Below are 7852 nucleotides of genomic sequence, written 5' to 3'. Positions count from 1 at the left end.
CTAGGGAGGCAGAGCAAATAGATCTCTATGAGTTTGAGGTCAGCCTGTTCTGAATAATGAATTCCAGGACAGCAGCCAGGGCAAAACAGAGAGACCTTGCCTCACCAAGCTCTTCACCCCTGCCCTCACAGCCCCTCCCCCCGCCCGAAACACACCCCTCAAGAGGACAAATGAAGAGACTTGTCATTCCTATAAAAACAGGTTTTTCTCCTGATGTGGAAAACAGAAGATGACCTCATTACTAAATTCAGCCATTCTGATCTTAAATGATCTGACCAATCACTCATTTACTTTGACTCAACTGGATAAGACTATATTCCAAACCACTCTAAAGTTTAGCTTCAAATGAAGCACCTCATCATCTGGGTTCTTCTAGTCCTTGCTTAGCTTATTCATGTGACTCTAGTCAGTTGTAGGTTACTTGTGAAGCTCTGCTCACTTTGGGAGAGCTCTCACAGGTGATGTTGGAACATCTGGTGTCTTTCATATGTGGGCTCTAGTCTTCTAGTGGGCCTAACTCAGATTTGTTTTCATAGCTATGAAGGAGTCCAAAAGCATAGGGGTATCCAAGGCCTCCTGAATCCTAATTTGGAATAGACACATCATCACTTCTATTGCACTGTAATAGTCAAGACCCAAACTCAAAAATGTAAGGAGGAAAAGGACCTATTTCTTAGTGGTAGGAATTGTAACAGCACACTGAAAATGGTTTGAAGGTTCAGAGAGCATTAGTTAAAGCCATCAGGATGGTTAGTTTACTATATTGTAGAAACTGCTGTGAAGTTTTACATGGCAACATTGACTTTGGGGAATGCAAAGTCCTTTCAAAGGACAAATGCAACTCCTGTTAGAAGTCAATCTGGATAAACAGGACCTCATGAAACTGAAAAGCTTTTGCAAGGCTAAGGATATCATCAATAGGCAAAATGGCAGCCCACAGATTGGGAAAAGATCTTCATCAACATTACATCTCTCAGGGGACTAATATCTAAAATATATAAAGAACTCAAGAAGTTAGACACCAACAAACTGAACAACCCAATTAAAAAGGGGGCTACAGAGCTAAACAGAGAATTCTCAACCTAGGAATCTTGAATGGTCAAGAAGCTCGTAAAGAAATGTTCAACATCCTTAGTCATCAGGGAAATGCAAATCAAAAGGATACTGAGATTCCATCTCATACCAATCAGAATGGCAAAGATCAAAAACTCAAGTGTCAGCACATGCTGGTGATGGTACGGAGCAAGGCAAGCACTCCTTCACTGCTGGTGGGAGTGCAAACTTATACAACCACTTTTGAAATCAATTTGTTGGTTTCTAAGAAAATTGGGAATAGGTCTACCCCAGGAGCCAGCTATATCTCTGGCCATATATCCAAAAGATGCTTCATGATTCTACAGGGACACTTGCTTAATTATGTTTGCAGCAACTTAATTCATAATAGCCAGAAACTGGAAACAACCCAGATGTCCCTCAACTGAAGAATGGATAAAGAAAATGTGGAACATCTAAATGGAATTCTATTCAGCTATTAAGAACAAAGACATCATGAAATTTGCAGGCAAATGGATGGAACTTGAGAATATCATCCTGAGTGAGGTAACCCAGACTCAGGAAGACACATATGTTATGTACTCACTTATAAGTGGACATTAGCCATAAAATGCAGGACAACCATGCTATAATCTACAGACCCAAAGAAACTGAGTAATAAGGAGGGCCCAAAGGAGGGCTCATGTATCTCACTCAGAAGCCGAAACAAAATAGCCACTGGAAGTGGATGAAGAGAGGAAACTGGGTGGGAGAGGGGTGAATAGGGGAATGGGGATAATGATCAGGTGTTGGGGGAGAGGTTGGAAGAGGGTTGGGAGTGAGAATGGAAATTGTTGGGGGGCATCTCTGGGACTAGCTGGAGGCCTGGGACAGGGGAAGCTACAGGAAGTCTATGGGGTGAACCTAGCTGAGATTCCTACCAGCAGGGGATATAGAGACTGAAGTAACTAACTCTTAAAGCCTATTGACTTCCAATAGAGGGAGGGCCAATCAATCCACCCACAAAATCTTTAACCTAAACTCTGTCCTGCCTACAAGATATGCAGAGATAAAGATGGAGTAGAGACTGAGGGAACAGCCAACCAATGACTGCCCCAACTTGAGACCCATCTTATGGGAGAAAGCCAACCCCTGACATTATTAACGATACTCCACATGCTCGCAGGTAGGAGTCTAGCATAACTGTCTCCTGAGAGGCTTCATTCAACAGCAGATGGGGGCAGATGCTGGGATCCACAGCAAGTTATCAGGTGAAATTCAGGGAGTCTTGTGGAAGAGGTGGAGATAGACTTAAATGAACCAGAGAGGTCAAGAACATCACAAGACCTACAGAGTCAACTAACCAGTGCCCATGGGAGCTCACAGTGACGGAACCATCAACCAAAGAGCATTTAGGGGCTGGACCTAGTATGACATATGTAGCAGATATGCAGCTTGGTCTTCATGTGGGTCTTAGAACAATTGGAGTAGGGGCTGTCTCTGTGTCTGTTGACTGCCACTGGATCCCCTTCCCCTACCTGTACTGCCTGGTTGGGCCTTAGTGGTAGAAGATGTGCTTAATGCCTCTAGGACTAAATAGATGTCCCAGGGTGGGCTGGTACCCAAGGAAGGCCCCTTCTCTGAGGAGAAGGGAGGGGTAATTGGGGCAGAGATTTGTAAGGGTGGGAGTGGGAAGAGAAGAGGGGGAGCTGCAAACAGGATGTAGAATGAATAAAAAAAAATAAATTATTGGAAAAAAAAAAAAGAGTCAACCTGAAAGCTTCCATCTGTGCTCCTAGTGGTTGCCCCTAGTTTCTACGGTTGACATGGGGCCATCACTATCATGTCTTGCAGTCTGCGTGAGCTAACTTAGGTGAGCAGTGTTATTGTAGTTGAATAAATGCACTGGGTTGTCAGTTGAGAGGAACTGTTACTCTAAGTAAATAATGTGGTTTAAAATAAAATGCATTGATTCTCAAAGCATTTACTGAGCATCTCCTATGCACGATACTGTGTAATTGACAGGTTATACCAGACTTTCAACTCTAATGGCACATGAGAATCTGATACAACTGAATTTGGGTGGACGCCAACATCAGTAGTCTTAAATATTCCCCAAGTGTCTCTCACCTGCATCCAAGATTTAGAGCCACAGATTATATTACTGATTAAACTTGTGGAAACCAATCTACTCAAGTGCTCTGTGGTTAGATTGTAGCACTGAACTGAGTTTTAAGTATCCATTATATCAATAATTTGGGGAGCCTAACCATAGGCAGGGCATCATGTTGTGTGTAGATTCATGGGAATCCTACATAGAATTATTGGAGTGTTGGGAAGGAGGTGAGATAGTGGATAATGTAGGGATAATTGAGGAAAATGCTGTCAAGCTTTAAAGAGCCTAGGGCAGTTTTCTCCTCAAACAATAGTGCATGTGTGAATTGCCTGACCTTATTAAAGTGTGGCTTCTGATCCAGCAGGGCAGGACCTGAGAGTTAATAATTTTTAAAAGTTTCCAGTTGTTGCTGCCACTGCTGCTGCTGATACTGCTGTTGATGGGGTCAGTCTTTCAGGGACTCTCTTCTCTATGGAAGCCATTTTCTTATTGTTAAAGCATAGGTCAAATACATGTTTGAATTGCATTGTTGCCATGTGTTTTAAAATGTAATTTTATTACATGTACCGGTTCACATGCATTTGGACTAAGGAGATTCACCCCGGAGATGAAGGCCTTAGTTAGGTCTGTTTTCCATATAGGTACTGAGGTGGGTGGAAAGAGTGAGGGGGTGGAATCATGGGACTGGTTTCCTGTCTGCTCATTTCTTCCTAGAGGAAAACTGAGCACATCAAACCGTTTGAACCTCAGTTTCTAAAGTGGACACCATGGCTCTTCCTTATGTAGAGTGGGGTTGTTGAACACATTGGGTAACATAATACCTGTGTGTTTCAATGACATAGTGCCCAGATGGCTATATTTGGTATTAATTAGTCTTCTTTATGGTGGTGTGTCAACCACTGTGACAGGCAGTGCCGATGAAGGTAAGATTCCACCTGAGATGGGGAAGGGAAGACAAAAGGCATAGATGACCTCAGGCCTGATTGCTCTACAGGGAAGTTGGTCTTCACACTTGAGGACAAGGGGTTTCTCTGTCTTCTCACTGTGTCCGCATTGTTTTTAGTGGGGTTCTCTCCTTTTTCAGACAAAAAACTTTTCCCTAAAAGGCTCAACTCTGATTCACTCTTGTTCCTCTATAGGATTGAGCTGGAAAACCAGAAGGGTCTGTTTTGGCTTTCTGGACGATGCCATTGAAAATGGGAAGTGGTTCACATTTTCTTGGGAACAATTGATCTCTATTTAGGGGGAGCAAGAAAATACAGATCAAATCAGCCACAGTATTAGGGACTGTCTCTCATCACAGTGACATAGTATCTGACAAGAACTATTAAGGAAGGAACGGTTTACTTTGGATCACAGTGGACCACAGGAGGAGGGTGTGGATCAGGGACCAGGAGACTGATGGCTACAATGTGCTCACAGTCAGGCAGCAGAGACGATAGAAATCTGGTACTTAGCTCACTTTCGCTTTATCTTTTTATCATTTTTATTCAATCTAGGATCCTAGTGCATAGGCTTATGCTGCCCCCAATCAGGCTGGTCTTTCCTCTGCAGATGAATCTCTGTGGAAATGCCCTCATGGTAATGGCCAGAGGTAGGTAGGTAATTCTTAGGTGACTCTAAATTCAGTCAAGTTGATGGTGAAGGATAATCATCAGTATCACTCTACCAGGAAGGAAAAAGAAAGGATGGAAGGAAGGAAACAAAAGACAGGGGTGGGGTGGGGTGGGTGGGAACAGGGAGACTGTTTCACAGCTCCAGAAGAGAGTGGGGAGCAGAATTCTAGAGCTTCTGAAATTTATTTCAAGGGAACCACTCTGGTCTCTGTATCTCTTTACATTCCAATGTGAACTTGGTACTCAGAGCTCCGGAGACTGAACCCTGATTCTGTTTCCATGGTTATAGGACCAAAGACAAATGCTTTAGCTATCTTTGCTGCTGTTGGGAGGAGTTAACAGATTCACACCTTGTTGGATAATTTGAGGAGAGCTGCTACAGAAATCGTCACTTTAAAACACTCAAGGGTGAGCTTAGAACACTGGCATATTGAGAAATTGGAGGATTCAATGTGAAGGACCTGCCCATAGAATTGTCGCATCTTCTTGAATGTTTGATGCACATGTAATGCCTGTGGCCAAAACCAAACAATGGTCCCTGCAGTGACAGTCATCTTATATAAAGTTTCGTGTGGTGGATGTCAAAGTATACTCCTGGGGATGACCTGGGGACTTTCTGGAGGAGGCAGAGAGAGAAAGCTGTCTGCCTTTCCCTTAATCTGCTTCTTCCCTTTGGAATCCATCCATTTCTGCCAAATGTATTTCTGGTTAGCATATCTTGATTTACACCTTCTCTTAAAGCCCCCACAGGCTCTCTGCTGTCTAAGGATGCATTCCAAATTCCAGATGGCCTTCACCACACTCCCTCCCCCAGGTGCTTCCAGTGGCTCCCTTCCTGGAAGTGTCCCATGTGTCTCTGGAGAGAGCTGTCTCCTCTGCCTGCATCAACCAATATCTCCTTGCCTGGTGGGTGCTGATGTGGTCCAATAGATAATATAGGTATCACATCTTCTAGGGCCTGCGTCTCAGGTCTTTCAGGGTCCATGAGTGTCCTCGGTGAGCTCTCTCTCTCTCTCTCTCTCTCTCTCTCTCTCTCTCAACTCTTGCATATAGCTATTCCACTATACTTTTCATAAGGGTTTTGCATGACACTTTCCCCATGTCTCCCACTCTAGATCTGAATGGTGTACCTGCTACCTTGTAGGCCTCAGGGTGTGATTGCAGATTTCAAACACTCGTGTAGTGGGAGCTGGCATTGGTCCACTTTTCCTGAGCCACATCATAAAGGTTTACTGTATGGCTCACTTGGTCTTACATTGTTTGTTCCAAGATATTTTGGAACAAAATTGGTCTTACATTGTCATCAAGATATTTTGATGACATTGCACAAGTAGATGATGGGCTATTACTTAATAGCCTATGACTTACTATTTTGTGGGTTAATTATCTATTAAGAAATTGGAGTTCTTTTATTTTAAAAGCCTCGGGGAAGAGTCAAAGAACTCATCAAAATATATTCTCTATGTGGATCTATTTGTGCTTTCTTTAGAAATAATTTTTGGAGTATTATGCTTTTTTTTTCCTTTTTGAGCCTTGTTATGTATCCCAGGCTGACCTTGAACTCATGATCCTTCTGCCCCAGCCTCCTGAGTGCTGGGATTACAGGCCATCAGGTCTTGCTTGCCTTATACTTTGGAAGTCAGAATGAATTAATGCAACTCAGGTGAGCTGTGTCTAAAAGCTAACACAAGCTAAGTGTTGATTGGGGTGTTTTAGAGCATAAGTCTTCAAAAAATTCACACTTTGGCTAACTGAACATTTTAAGCTAAGGGAATTGGAGAAGCAGCAAGTGTGAAGGATTTCCTGGTTTTCCATGAAGGAGGTCATAAGATTCTCCCATCCTCCACCCCACGAAAGGTGCCCTCAATATGCTTGGAGGAAATCATGTCCTTATCACCAAAGATGGACAGGTATGGAGGACTCTGAATGAGCAGAACTTGTTCAGCTTTTCTGTTTTCTACTTTTAGCACATACCATTTTGTTCTTTCCTATTTTTTTTACTCTTTGTAAAACCATGTATGAGAATGCCCGGGGCTGGAGAGATGGCTCGGAAGTTGAGAGCAATGATTGCTCTTCCAGAGGTTCTGAGTTCAATTCCCAGCAACCACACGGTGGCTCACAACCATCTGTAATGAGATCTCGTGCCCTCTGCTGACATGCAGATATATATGCAGAACACTGTGTAAATAATAAATAAATAGATTAATAAAAAAGAATTTCATGAGAATGTCCGGACTGAACTGATTCTTCAGATCTTTGCTTCCCAGGGAGGCTCTGGTGTTATCTGAACCACAAGATTATTTTGCATGCTTTCCCCTTGTTAGTCTGTCTTTTGTGACAGGGCCCAGACATTATCTTGAGGTAGGTAAAAATTTCTCCTCTGCATAGGTGAAGAGAAACACCATGTGTATATAGTAGACATTCAATAAAGACTGCTCATGGATAATATGTGAAATGGGGGAAAGGTAATAAGAGGGTTATTTACTTACTTCAGAAATAACTTCACCCCTTTCCACAGTTAGACCCTTCAGATTACTACAAAGAGAACATGAGGTTTAGATTTTGAAGTGTATACAAAACTTTAAAAACTTTGAAGTCAATGCTGGTGGCTCCCAGAGTCAACTTCATGGTGAGATGCTTCAATTCTTTGATGGATTCAAGTATAAATTTTTCATAGAACTGTTTCTTGAGGAGCTCAGCACTCAGCATAGTCAGCTGTCTGCATCAAGAGCATCACTTCTTCAGACACTGTGTTTGTATGTCTTGTGGAAACAGACGTAGGGCTGGATTTTGTGTTTACTACTTAGGAGCAAGTTTCCTTAAAGGGTTTTGCCAAGCAAGGTACAAGGGCTCGTCAGCTCACAATGAAAGTCTATAAAGTCAGTCCTGGGACCAAATGCAAATGCAAACAAGATTATATTAGATGACCAGACTTTTAGATATCCAAGGCTGTTGTTCCTGACTAAGGTTTGGAACTTTGGCTGCTGTAGAGAAAGACACACACACACACACACACACACACACACACACACACACACACACATTCTCAAAGACATATATTTGTGTTAAACTTATATTAGGTTTTTTT

The sequence above is a fragment of the Rattus norvegicus genome, chromosome 2, assembly GCF_036323735.1.
Source record: "Rattus norvegicus strain BN/NHsdMcwi chromosome 2, GRCr8, whole genome shotgun sequence".
Classification (NCBI taxonomy): Eukaryota; Metazoa; Chordata; class Mammalia; order Rodentia; family Muridae; genus Rattus; species Rattus norvegicus.
The sequence above is the reverse complement of the archived record's forward strand: the minus strand, read 5'-3'. Positions refer to the sequence as shown.